The following is a 13,864-nucleotide window of genomic DNA, read 5'->3' as shown; positions in this document are numbered from 1 at the left end:
TTAGGTTAACAACTTCTGTGATAAGCAATCCCCAATGTGAAAATGCATAAGCTTTAAGACGAACTATAAATAATGTCAGAGACACAAATCAAGAGTTTCTTAAAGCAAAAGTATCTTCTCCCTTCACAGATGAAGTAAGCTTTGCCAATACAAACCCTAGGTTGACTTAAACGGTTACATAAGATACACAGCAGGTCCTCATTAAACAATGGATTCGCAGTGCTTATTAAATCCATGTTTATGGCCTATGAAGAACAAAAGTACAACCCTAACACTACTTGAGCTGCTACTCTCCTGCTCCCTTTTCCCATGCTCAGTTACATGGTCTATGCCACATCTACCCACAGACCTCCGCCACAGAAATAGTCCCCTGACTCCTTAGTAAACACACAGCTTATGAATTTAGCAGAAAATGAACCCACCAAAGACTGATCCAAAAGGATAAAACAGCGAACATCAGAACTAGTGTAAAGACGTGCAAGAACAGGGATGGAGAACAAGATCCCCTGAAGTAGGCTGAGCTGGCATAGCACCTTGCTGCTATCTCATTCAACGCTTGCACGCCATCATCCATCCATGCAGCAAGCGCTCATCAGACCTTAGTCAGCAGGATTCCATTAACTGCCCCCTCAGTCAAGACTGTTTTAAGCTTGCAAACTGTAATAATGTGAGCATTCCAGTGAAACAGAACAGTCACTTATCTAAAAGTGGAGCATAAAGCTGATGCACAATATCTTGAGAAAGAATACTCAGACAAGAAAACATTTATCTAGGCTTTTCTTCCCCCGTTAGTTTGCAAGTAAAATGTTCCAGTTTTCCCAAAACAAGTTAGGCACTTTAATTAATTCTGGACCCAAATTCCAGAGGCAATCGAAGCACAAAAATATACTACCGGGGGGGGGGGGGGGGGGGGGGGGGGGGGGGGGGGGGGGGGGGGGGGGGGGGGCGGAGAAAAAAAAAATCACAAAACTATCACAAGATTTTCATTTCAATTTGGTCAACTACTCTCAAGCAGTGACAAACCCAAAAAACACAGGGCTGCCCACTCTGTAAGACTAGAGGCAATCACTCATATTCAGCGTCCCTGTGGATTCTCTACCACAAATCTGTGTTTTTCAGTATACATGGCTCGAAGAAATTCCAGAGCAGTATCAGCAGCCAATTTAACAAGAGACAGAAAAGATATTCCCAAATTCCAAATCCTGATACTGCAATACCACTTGTTCACAAACACACAATGCATATTGAAAATCACACACCTTCATTAAACAACAAGAAAAAAAAAAAAGAGAGAAAGCTTGTTATCTCACCCCACTTTTCTGTAAATATATTGCCCCTCTCACATTCAGACAAAATCTCAAAACCTCAAGGAAAGCACACTGCTCTCTACTGCCATTTTTGTAACCCAGCAGTTCACAAATCTCAGGCAAAAAGGAAGACAGATTATTTACACCAGTAACTCAGAGCTGAGAGATGTTAACTGCAAGACAGGCAGCTTGAAGACACCTGGATCTGCTGATGCTGACTTCATTAAGCCCTTTTTAAGATGCCTCAATGTAACAACTTAATCTGATGATGACAAAGCAAAGCTTTTAAAGAACACCAACATTTCCCCATCTTTTTGTGTCTATATTTTTAGACAAAGGCCAATTCAACAAATATACATTCAGATCAGTATCTCCACTTTTATTTTTCCTCTCATTTCCCTGAAGAGGTAATAAAACATTCAATGGGCCCACTGACTGCATAAAGACTTTGTCTTTTCTAGAACTTATTATTTTTAACTACATTAAGAATTCCCTGCCTCAGTTAACTGGTAAGACTTCACTCTAAAAAAGAATCTTGAAAGAAAGCTTAGTAATAAAACCTTTAACATGAACTAAAAACAAGCAAAAGAAATAACTTTATTTCTCCTTTACCTGAGGACTTGTGTACAAAACAAAACAAAAATCTGTGTCAGAATTCAGGGTAAATTCTTCAGTTTCAGCTTACTAGCTATTTTATTTAGTTTTTTGAGGAATCTAAATGAAAGACTAGTGATCTTTATCCTCTCATTAATGTTAAACCTCACTGTCAACAGCTAGATGACAAAATATGCTGCACCTTATTCCATGTTCTTGGATGTCAGCACTCTTCAATACTGAGCCAATCTGCTGTAATTGTACAAATTCTAGTATTTTGTTATTTAAACATTATACAAGCACCTTGCATGAGTGCTTTAGTCCAAATGATTAATATCTGTCACCTACTAGTTCTCTTACTCCCTACTCACCCTGAGAACTCTACAGATGTCTTCGATTTTGAAATACTTCATGCATACTCATCCCTCCACAAGCATCGAAGAAAGCAAGGTTCACCTCATATTTAAGACTTGTGATAGACCCTAATACTCACAGTTTCAGTGTGACCTGTTACCTAACAAAGGTTCTACTGTGACAGAGAAACAAAGGCACTTTTTTTTTTTTAAAAGTCTTCATATTGAAGCTCCAGTTACTGATTTAGATACATTATGGAAATTCAATGGCCAGGGCCCAAGGACAGGGCAGAAATCTCAAACCACCACAATGGCCAATATAAGGTTCAGCAACTTTCTGAAAACCAGGGTTAGTGAGAAGACAGAAGACTGTTTGCATCTGCAAAGAAATTCAAAGCCTAAGAGTCTTATACTTTCCAGCTTTTAAAAGCAGTTATCATTCATCAGTGACCAGTTTCATCACCACGTCCTGACACAAATCCTGTCTATGTCAGTATTTAAGATACTAGATTCAATTAGAATGACTTGTAACGGGCCTTTAGTTATATTTTTCTGAGTGCTTCTTCAAAATTAGAAGGCTTGACATGCAAGGTATTTGGCTAGAACCAAAATATCTAGGGTAGTCTTCTTAAATGTCAAAGAAACTGCAGGATGTTATAAACAGGACAGAAAGCATCCTTTCCAGAATGATGTAACAGTGATTCCAATCACAATTGACACTGCTCATTTTATTCCCTGTAAAAGAGGCACTGGGCTTGGCCTATGCCTCCTTTAAGTGATAAGAAATTCCTAATAAACAAATACATTAATATTACATGAGAAAAAAAATAGTCTGAGAACTCACGTAATCAGTTCTGATGCAAATAAAAGAACTGTTGGTATGGCTTAGTTGATGCCACTCCCACTCAGAAGACTGATACCATTGAAAATTACTTTGCATCCCTGTTTGTCAAAGATGACATCTGGGAAACCTTCACTTTCTACTAAGCAGCAGCAAAATTAATCCCTTGCATCAACAAGCATTACAAAAGTAGCCCAAAGGAAGTCAGTAGGGCAAAACTACTTTGTATATAAATGAGCCGTTCCATTCAGGCCATGGGCAGAAGGTACAATCCCTTGAGCCCTAAGAACAGCAGGAAACAGGTTCTGCGCTAGCACTGGAGAAAGCCATACCCACAGAGGGCTGCAGTGCAGTCCCCTCCATCTGCTGCTCATCCATGAAAGATGCAAGAGCAGACTACTTACACCAGAAGCAACAGACCAAGTACAACTAGTATATGGTCTTTTATTTTCATATAAAATGTATCCACGGCTTACTGATTTAAGTATCTTCCTTCTGAAAGAAGGCAAACACTTTCCAAAAAGTTGCAAAATGGGAATGTTGTGACAAGAGGGAAGCAATGAGAGTTGGAGAAAAGCAGCAGCCATACGGCTCAAGTCTGGATATGGTGAGACATAAGAAAGTTGTGATCCTGAACTCCTCCCCTACACCCCAAACAATTTACTATCTCACTACTTTACTGCCATAAACAAGCTGCAGTTCAAGGTCAAAAGTCCAGACATACCTGATAAGTGCAAAGATCTTATGGCAGAAGAAGTTTACATTTGAAAGATCATGTTAAAAATAACATTTGCATAAAATCAAATTATTTCAATGCTATAACACTACAAAAAAATGTAACACTTATCTGTAAATGCTTTGCTGGCTATAGTTAAGCATGGTAAATTAATTCCAAGATTATAAACAAACCTACCACCTCACATACCTGCAATATTAACAACTTAAAAGTGGCAGTTAATTCCTTCCTAGAGTCAATAAGTTACTCCCATTAAAAAAAATTAACACTTTAATGAGCTTTTAAATAGATTCAGTAATACATAATTCAGTAATACAGCCATGTTCCTCAGAAATACCCCATCCTAATTTAAGAAACGTGTGCTCTTCTTAAATACTGCATGAAGCAGTAATAATTCTAGGCAAATATGAACAGTGCTATATAGCCAAATTAGGACAAAGCATCACCAAGATCTAGTTTTAAGGTAGCTTTTAGTATCAGAACAGTATTTCAACCACAGATGCACATAACACAACATGGTGCTGTCAGGGATGGCACCACCAACACCTACACTACAGTCTCACATCACACCCCTCCACTTAGACCTGCTGCTTCTTCCCTCACCTACCCATCTCCCTTCACAAAGACATGCTCTAGTACTTGTAAAGCCTTGTTTTTCAGTGTTGGGTAGTACCCCACCTAAGTTCCTACCAAAAGTAATAGAAAAGAACTCACTTGACTAGCATGGGAGATGAGGCTGCCTCAGGACAGAAATGGTTGCACCAGAGGATAGAGAATCTGCACCCTTTGAAGACGGTGCAAAGAAAGTATGTGATGGTACCCATAGCACAAGTAGTCTCCAACGTGAGGGAAAAGCTCCCCAGGGATACCTTAGCACACCAATGTGATCAGATCTCCTGGGTGGTGGGGTGGGGGATATTAATTGAGAGGCTTCTGCACCTCTGTTGACACCCCGTTCCTCAGTCTTGCTGACATTTTATCAAGAAATCTTTGAAGGTACTATAAGACCTTGTGGTGTCATGATGTGGTTATCACATACCACGAATAATTTAGTAGTGTCCATCACTACCTTTCTACGGTCAGACAGCCCTGGAAACTCAGACAGACCATTTCAATAAAGTTTTGTGGTTTGCAGACTTTCTGACTTCGGATGCAGCTTTTTTTTGTTTGGTGTTAAAAAATTATTTCAAATGTCAAGGGTATGGTGCAAACCACTTGTCCTGTCTTGGTACAGGGGAGCCCATTAAGTGCATATTTACACGACACCAAGTACTACCAAGATGCAGTGCTGATGCCAATCAACTAATGAGATTTAAAATGTAAACATTAACTACTTCTTTTTTTATTTCCAAAGATGAAGAAACAAGTGTTCAATTTTCTTCCAGATTTTTCTCTCATGAAAAGTGAGACTCAGTAAATTTATTAATTTCAAAAGATCACTTCTTTCCACTTGAGAAACGTATTGAAGAAATACTCTAACAATAAACTTTATAGCAAACCAACTTGACAGCTTATTTTTTAAAATAATTAAGCAAATGGATTTATTCCAAGAAGTTAAAGAAATATCTTCCCTTAAAAACAATAAATACATTCATTTGGTCTCTGTACTTGTACTAATAAAGAAATGAACCTTTCCAAATTAAAATGTCTTTAGTCACCCATTATTATAAACCCTCTCTACTGTATGTCTGAAACTAATATATACACCATCATCCTTTCCATAATTTCTGTCAGGCTACTCACTTACCTTACGTAAGCCTCATAAGAAGGCCACTGCCTCACATGATGGAAAACTGCGCACACGCAGGATAGCAATCCTGCACATTTACAGTGAATGTGGGACCTCCTGGAAGTGTTGAATTTAATGTGTATGCACAGAATCAGATTACCATGTGCACACAGCAGACTAGTGCACAGTACCAGTTAGACAGAAAAGACAATGAGCAACTCCACAGTATGACATAACTACTCCAAGCAAAAATGCATAAAGTAGCTCCCTGGTTTATGCAAAATAAAATACACACACACTGAAGTTTATTTTGATGTCTTTCAGACTAGAAAATCATCTTACCAAGCAAAACATTTGAAGAAAAAAAAAAAAAAATCTTATTTCAGATTGCATCATACAAGATCAGAACAGTCAGAAAAAAAAGTAAAGGAAAGAAGGGATGGACCACTCAGTAGGTAGTGCAGCAGAATGAGAACAGCACCAAGTATTACAAGCGTATTTTATTCTGAATAAGTAACAAAAAGTACTTCTTTGAACCAGAGTGAAATTCCCACAGCTAAATTCAGCTAAATAACAACTTCTCATAGAAACATTCCAGGCACTTTAGCAGCAGGCCCACCAGAAATCCGGCAAACATGAAAATTTTATTTAATGAGAAGACTATGATCGTATCTAGACTACAGATGTTCACTGTCACAACTGCACAAGTCAGGAACATTAAGGGGTACAATCCCTAATCAAAAGAGCCCTGCTGGCATAAGCACCTCATATTGGTGTAATTACACCTGCAAAACTGTACTTTTACCTGCATGAGCCATTCTGTTTGCAGACTAGCAGGTGTGCACCATCCTGGTGCAGCAGAGTTTTGTCAGTGCGGCTGCACACGTAATAAGAAAGCCCTACCAACACATAGTACAGGCCCTTCCAAGTAGGGAAGCAGTTTATCTCAGGAGGAAGCAAGAGTTTGAAAGTTCACTCAAATTCCTTGAATTAAAAAAAGTTACATTAGCAAACAGATTCTAAGATATTTGTGTACACATTAGAGCTTTTGCCAGCACAGCTCTGTTAGTAGCTGGGGAAAAAGAACTGTAACTGACAACTGTACTGACAGAACTTTAGTAAAGGTCAAACCTTAACATAAGGCACTTACACTATGCACATCCTCCAACCTGTACACCCATAATTGTGTCCGATAAACAAAATTCATATTCAGTGTTTTCCGCATTTGAGGAAACATTAACTAAATTTAAGCGGAAAGAAAAGTATTACATACATGCCATTGCTATTTTCTAATCCAGAGCTTCATGGGTGCTTAAAAGACTAGGCAGATACACTCTACTGGCTTACTAACAGACTGACATTTGGCTTTTTTACTACTCCTATAACACCTTCTGAAGCCCTTATTCACATTCTTCCGAGTAAGCTAATCCCACATCTGCCCTCACAATGAAAATTTACCCAAAGACAAAATAAAATTGAGTTTTTTGTCAAATTTACTTCTGCTCTCAGTGTCTGAACAGCATGAGCAAAAATCAGACAGCATATAGATTTTTGCTCATTAAGAAATGTTATGAGCAGAATCACAAGCAGTGTAGATAGCTCTTTTTTCTTTTTCCCTTTTATACAGATTAAGAAAAAAAAAAAAAGGCAGCTTTCTGTGGTCAAAAGCTTAGATTAAAAAACCAAACACAACCATCTCTGTACAAGAAACCTTCTAAAGGCTCCAGTACAGGCCACTTTTACAAGCCATGGTCCTAAGTTTAGACAACAGAAACATCAATCATAAACTTTGATTGTTATTGGGTATTACTCAATATACAGTAAGTATCTTTAACATTCCTTTTCCATCACCTTGCATGAAAATTTTACAAACATATACTACTTATTTGACTAATGTTCAATTTCTGCTACTGAACTTAACCTCTTCAGCTGCACTGAAAACACATTTTCAGCAACTGCACAGGAAACAACGCGCTTTGGAAAGGCAATTCACACAATCTGGCATTCCTCTGCTGAAGTACCAAAGAAACTAATTCTTTATCAGGGCTGTTAGGAACACTCAGCTGTTAACCGAACAGCCACAGTTACTTGGCTGTTAACCGAACAGCCACAGTTATTCAGCCACAGTTATTCAGCCACAGTTATTCGGGCTAAGCCCAAGAACCTTACAGTTTAACTCTTCAACATCCCACAGCTTGTTTATTTTTAAACATACAAGATTACAATTCTACAACTATCAGATTTTAGCTTGAATACTTGCATTGTACTTAAAAATCCCTCTTCTCAATTTTACACAAACTAGTAAAGCTGTACAGGCTTTTTGTCAAGTTGGCATTATAACAGTACATAAACTAGTTACACATCCTAAAATATTAGGTGTAAAAATTGTTAGTTTTACATTATAATTAAATTATCTGTATCCTCTGGCATGTCTAGTTATTGTTGTCAGTCAAACTGTGTATACAGAAATGGACTCAACACAACTTCATGATTATAATTTCTGACCCTATCAGCACAGCTGTTGAAGAAAAAAAAAAAAAAACTCCTGTTTTTCTCTCTTCGCCCCCCTTATTTCATTTGTAAAAAGTGAGCTAAAATATAGCATCTGAAACCAGCTAACATTTTCATTCTTACTCCATCAAAAAGGCTTCATTAAATGAAGTAAAACAGAAATTAATTTCTCCTTCAGAAGTTAGTGAAACACAATAATTACAGCATACTGATTACATTATTAAAAACGCAGTAAATACAGTTCAGTTCCCAATTTTGATTAGGGTTTACTTTAAGAACACACATAATGCACATTTTATCTTTGTGTCTTAGCTCCCTAACTGGTAATTTAAGATTTTTCTTAACCTCAAAGTCTATCAATGCTCTTGAGACTACCACCATTAATAACTGTGAAGTAGTCACTTATTTCAGAAGCTGTGTTAGATAAAAAATTAATAGTAGTACAACCCTCAAAGTGTTAACTGACAGTTAACTGAGAGAAGATTCTCCTAGTGAGGTAAGAGGCTCGACAGCACACAAAAAAGCAACCAGTTCTTGCATAAGCTAGATAAATCTTATCTATATTAAAATCCTCTCCTTAAATCTTCTAACACTGTCCTACTACTTGTAGCACTACAAGAGACACTAGGCAGAAAAAGCACACCAGAGAATAAAAGTAGTGTAGATAGACACTACTACTTCTGTCAACTAAAAAACACCTAATCTCACTCTTGCTGAGTACGGTCCCTTCTTCCATTTTTATCAGTTAAATTTTATAAACACTCAGCCTAACCCCTATAACCCTTGCCCTTGCTCTCCCCACTTAATATTTCTAGCCAAATTTTCAGGCTGTACAGAATTAAAATCCCACAGTTGTAAGTTACAACTATAAAGACAATTACTATCTTAAACCAGAAACAAGTAACAATCTACTGCCAGAAAATCTTAGTAGTGAAGCAGAATTAAGTAGAACAAACACTGCCTTTTGATAAGTCCACTAGACACTGAAAAATATTTATTTAATTTTATTTACCACTTTGGACTCACACAATTCTATCAGCATTGCTTTTAGGAGTTTGGGGCGGAGGGGGTGGTTTTGGTATTTTTTTTTTAACTCAAAAGACACCTCTTAGTTATGTGAAAAGCACCCTCTGAAGCGCTGTGTGAATTATATGTATTGTTTTATATTTGAAGAGTTTTAAAATCTACAAATATTTCATAGTGTACATACATTTGCAGGAGAAAAAAATTCATTTGCATACCAATAGAAACCAACTAAAATATCCCTTAAAAAACCCAGACAACACAAACTTTGTAAATAACCCCATTATTTAAATGCTAGTCTTGAAATCAACAATTATTCGATTTGCAAATCACTGGAGCCATGCGGTCTCAAAGTAGGCTGAAGACTAACATGAGCTTTTATTCTTCCACTGAAGTGCATTAAAAAAAACCTTTATGTGCAATATGTTTCTGGAACCATCAAGGGAAAAAAATTTAAGGCCTAACTGAAAGCTATTTTGAGCATACTTCTATATTTATTCCTATAGAAAGTTCCAAATGTCAAAGAACAGTAACAAGCAGCTGGCATACATAAAAGTGGAGCAGAACCCAAAATATCTATTACAATTAACACAGTATATGCTACACATGTACAGTAACTACACATTATCATTCTTCATTGACCAGCAATTAAATTGTGTAAACAGCTAGTAAATTTTGTTTGTAGAAGTAGCAACAAGGCACTTGAAGCTAAACCAATTCAAGTTACCACTTACAAGAAAACTGTGTAAAATAGAAAAACAAAAATGCAAACAGTGAAAAAGTTCTTGTAAAATAAAGCAAAATATAGTTGAATATCAGCTGCCAAAGAATTTACTTAAACAAGGCTGTGATGATTAAGTATTCAAAAAAAAAAGCTATTTCTGCAAAAAACTCTCAAATAAATTGTAGAGGAAAAAAAAAAATTAACCAGGGAAATTAGGAATGCTATATACATCCTTTTGAGTTAAATAGAAAGATTCAGCATTTTTTTGTCTCCCCGAAGTTCCTAGAAGGAAAACATGAAAGCCCATGCAAGAAAAACAGCATGTTACACTGTTCTGAGTTACTGAACATACAAACAGCAGGAAGAGTGTAACACACATACATTTTGAAACACGCTAAAAAGATTGTAACGTTCTTTCCAAGTTAAAAATGACAAGCTAAACCGGTAAGATTTTCTTAACCCACTATTAAAATATAGCTATCACTTGGAGGTATAAACTGAAAACTACTTAACTGTATGAAACAAAATTTGGTAACCATCAGAAAATAGCTTTCGCAAGCCAAATAAGCAGCTCCAAACTACCATCACCTCCAAGAGACAGTATTTAAGTACATTAGTGCAAGGGATGGGGAATGGCTATTGACAGGGAATTTACTGAATATTTAAAGCCAGCCAACAATTACTCCTGTCTAAAAATTCAGCCCCTCCTCTCTTCCCCTGCAAGAAAGTCACCAGAACTTGATAAAGTTCAACTTTTCTTGTTTAACTCACCGATAAGGAGATCGCCTCCACCGCCCAAAGAAAATAAACGTCACCTCAAGGCAGGTTAAGTGTTAGCCCCACCCTCCGAAGACCCCCCTGCCCCGGAATGAGTTTTCAGTTGGGTTTCTGGAGGAGCACCGCCGCGGCGAAGGGCGCGACACCCCCCCACCCCCCCCCCGCCGGGGCCGCGGCGGAGAACCCCTCGTCCGGTACTAGGGCAACGGTGAAACTGAACGAGCAAGGCGGTTAAAGTCGGTCGTGACGTCACGGAGAAGCTCGCCGGCGTCAGCTTGGTTATGACGTCGATCGCCTCAGAGCACAACCGTCCTCTCCATTTTTTTTTTTTTTTTTTTTTTCTCCCCCCCAACATGGAGGAGCCCGCCTTCTAGCCCGCTCCGCCCGGGGAGGGCGTCCTCTCCGCTCCGGCCCAACCACGTTATGAGCTTATGGGGCGGCGGCTTTTAGCTTCCTCCGGGGCCCCCGCATTGAGTCGCCGACCTCCTCTGGAACCGGGCCAGGCCTCCGGCGTGCCCGCGCCCTGCAGCCGCACCGACGGTCCCCTGAAAACAGGCCGCGCCGACCACCCACCCCCCCCCCCCCCCCCCCCCCCGGGGTCCCTCCGGCCGCCCTGACCCGCACCACCCGCCCGCCTCCATTTTCTCGTCGAGCCCAAAGGCGTCCAGGCCGGAGGAGGCGGTCGCCCCTTTTCCGCCACCCCTCCGCCGCTGCTGCTGCTGCGGCGGCGGCCCCGGCTCCCTTTCTCCTCCCGTCCCGCTGCTTCTCCGGCTGCCTCCCTCACTCACCGCGGGGAGGGGGTAGGGGGGGAGAAATCTCGCCGCCGCCGCCGAGGGTTCTCAGCCCAGCCGAGCCGCCATTTCCTCCTCGCAACCGCTCCAGAGCGCTGGGCGGGGGCGCTCCTCCCCCGCTACCATAGAGACCGACATGGCGGCCAACGGCAGTCCTAGAGCGCTTCGCTTTGCGCACGGCTCCCGGAGGACTTCGGTTGGCGTTGGCTCCGCCTCCCGGCCGGGCGCCGGCGCCGTGCGCGCGCTCCCTCACGGCAGGGCGCTGGGCGGGAAAACGGCGGCGGCTCGTCAGCCCTGCCCGCAGCCGGGGCAGCTCTTCCCCGTCTCCCTCCAGTTCGAGGGGAGGCTGAGCCGTTCCCCACACAGCCGTAGGGGCGCGGCTGTCCGCCGAGTCCCCGTCCCTTGGGCTTTAGGCCGCCGTACGCTGCCGTCCTGCGGCCGCTGAGGAAAACGGGAGGTGGGCCGCCCCGGTCAACCTCAGGGCTTCCTCTGCAGACGAGTTGTGTGGGATCAACAACGCCTGTTCCCGGTTTTCTTACCAAAAATACGGCGTGATCTTACCTCACAGGAACTGCAGTTTCATTCATTATTCGTGAGGTTGCAAGCGCCGAGGGAAAACTGCACAGCAGCAGTGCAAAATACTGTTTTGCTTACAGTGACTTCTCTCACAGGACAAGTACGGCTTTGTCACAGGATTAACATGGCAGAGGAGCTCGTCTGCTGCTTGCAGACCGAACCGCTCACATCAGCTACACTCCCCACCTGTGCTTATTCCATTGGGGTTTCATTCTGTTTTTCCTATTCTACTCCACCTGTTTTAGAAAATCAAATAGCAATTGCTGCAGTAATGCTTTCTTCTGGGTCCAGGTTACGGAGTGCCGTGGAAAGGAAGTGTTCACTGGATCAGCTTATCCACCGCATGGAGGCTTCCCAGTAAACAGCCTTTAAAAATGGTTAGGCTACTCAAAAAACTCTCCAGGATCCAAGCCACTATAAACAGTTACAGAGAGTTAACTCCCATTTACACCTTTTCCTCCTACTGTCAGCATTTGTAACACCAGCAACCAGAAACACCTCCATCTCACAGTCACTGAGGGGTCCGGTCCCAAGGTTGACAGGAGGACCCGTGAGGCCATGCAAACACTCCTGACCTGGACATCAGAAGAGCCTTTTAGGCAGTCGGAGGTGTGAGGTTTGGCTCTTTGATTGACCCTGATCCTGCACGTTTTTTCCTCATGGGTTGATAACATTGATTTCAGTTGGATTCCAGACAGGTGCAGTGTTTACTAAGATGGATTAAGGAATGAAAACATAAAAACATACTTAGCATTAATTCTATAGAATTACAGGTTTCTACAGAGCAATTTGATTACATCTTTTACAAGTCTACATTCTATATATGAGACTTCTGGTGGTAAAAACTCAGGATAATGTTGGAAAAGCTACTATTAGCTTTTTGCCTGGTAGCATATAGTCAGCCTCTTTCTCCACCTGTAAAACCAGGCAGTATTAATACTTACTTCACACAGGAACACCAAGGGGTAAAAAAAAACCCAACAGATTCCTGTGCAAAAGTACAAGACACCATGATTAAAGGCAAGCAGAAGTTTAATTTTTGTTCTGCAGCTACAGAGCTACAATAAATGAAAAGCACATGGAAGGGAAATACCTTATGATTTAGTAGATCAAGCTGCACTGTGATTTACACCCTGAGAAAAGCTAATAACATGTTGTTAATGGACAAATTTAGCATCTAGGGAGTGCTCAAACCCAGGAATTACACACCAAGGGAAAGGGAGCATGCAAAACCAGGAATTGCACACCAACAGTGAACAGGGGATGCCTGCAATAGGGGATCCAGCAGTGAAACAGGTATTAAATACCTCTTACATGCATTTGGTAAGAGGCTTACACCATCTTAACGTAATACCAACTCACTTTGCACACCCAGTGAATACCATCTAAAGCACATTACACTTTCAACCCACAAAACCCCCTACATCTTTGTGTTAAAGCCCAAGTCGGAGTATCTACCTTTGCTGACTAAACACCTGTGTCACCTTCACTTAAATAGTACCATCAGCACCTCAGGTCCTTCCCCGTCTCATTCCCTTCCCTTACTAATTCTTTTCCTGTTAGAGCCTAATTTCCCTTAATTTGGGAAATTTAGTCCTGTGTTACTGGTCTGAATCTGCATTGTCCTGGCAGCACACAGAAGGAGCTTTTTTGGTGATCTATATAACGTGAGTTTTGTTTCAGTTTAGGCCTCCTCTCATATAACATGATGATAGTTTCTAACGGGTTTGAACTGAAAACACTGCTGGGAAATCCTAGCAGAGATTAATGACCATCAATCAGCTTCTAAAACAGTCTAATAAGCACCTTATCTATCTCTCCTTCTTAAACACCAGAGAAGCTTATGCTGAGATATCTACAAATCCCTCATCACTAACTCTCCTTAAAACTTTTTTCCACTGC

At 40.8% G+C, this 13,864-nt stretch overlaps 1 protein-coding gene across 3 annotated transcripts in view; it reads right to left on the bottom strand.

Annotated features, from left to right (window-relative positions):
- Positions 1-11,523, bottom strand: part of DIDO1 (death inducer-obliterator 1) — a 56,411-nt gene extending 44,888 nt beyond the window's left edge. For 2 of the 3 annotated variants that reach the window (XM_041122714.1, XM_030009862.2), the window contains exon 1: positions 11,384-11,523. The gene's annotated coding sequence lies outside the window, so the exon portion shown is untranslated. Of the gene's footprint in view, positions 1-10,589; positions 10,798-11,383 lie in introns of those variants that run through there. The other variant, XM_041122715.1, reaches the window with a different exon arrangement.
- Positions 11,524-13,864: the final 2,341 nt, after the last annotated feature.

Source organism: Aquila chrysaetos, chromosome 3 (assembly GCF_900496995.4).
Source record: "Aquila chrysaetos chrysaetos chromosome 3, bAquChr1.4, whole genome shotgun sequence".
Classification (NCBI taxonomy): Eukaryota; Metazoa; Chordata; class Aves; order Accipitriformes; family Accipitridae; genus Aquila; species Aquila chrysaetos.
The sequence above is the reverse complement of the archived record's forward strand: the minus strand, read 5'-3'. Positions and strand labels throughout refer to the sequence as shown.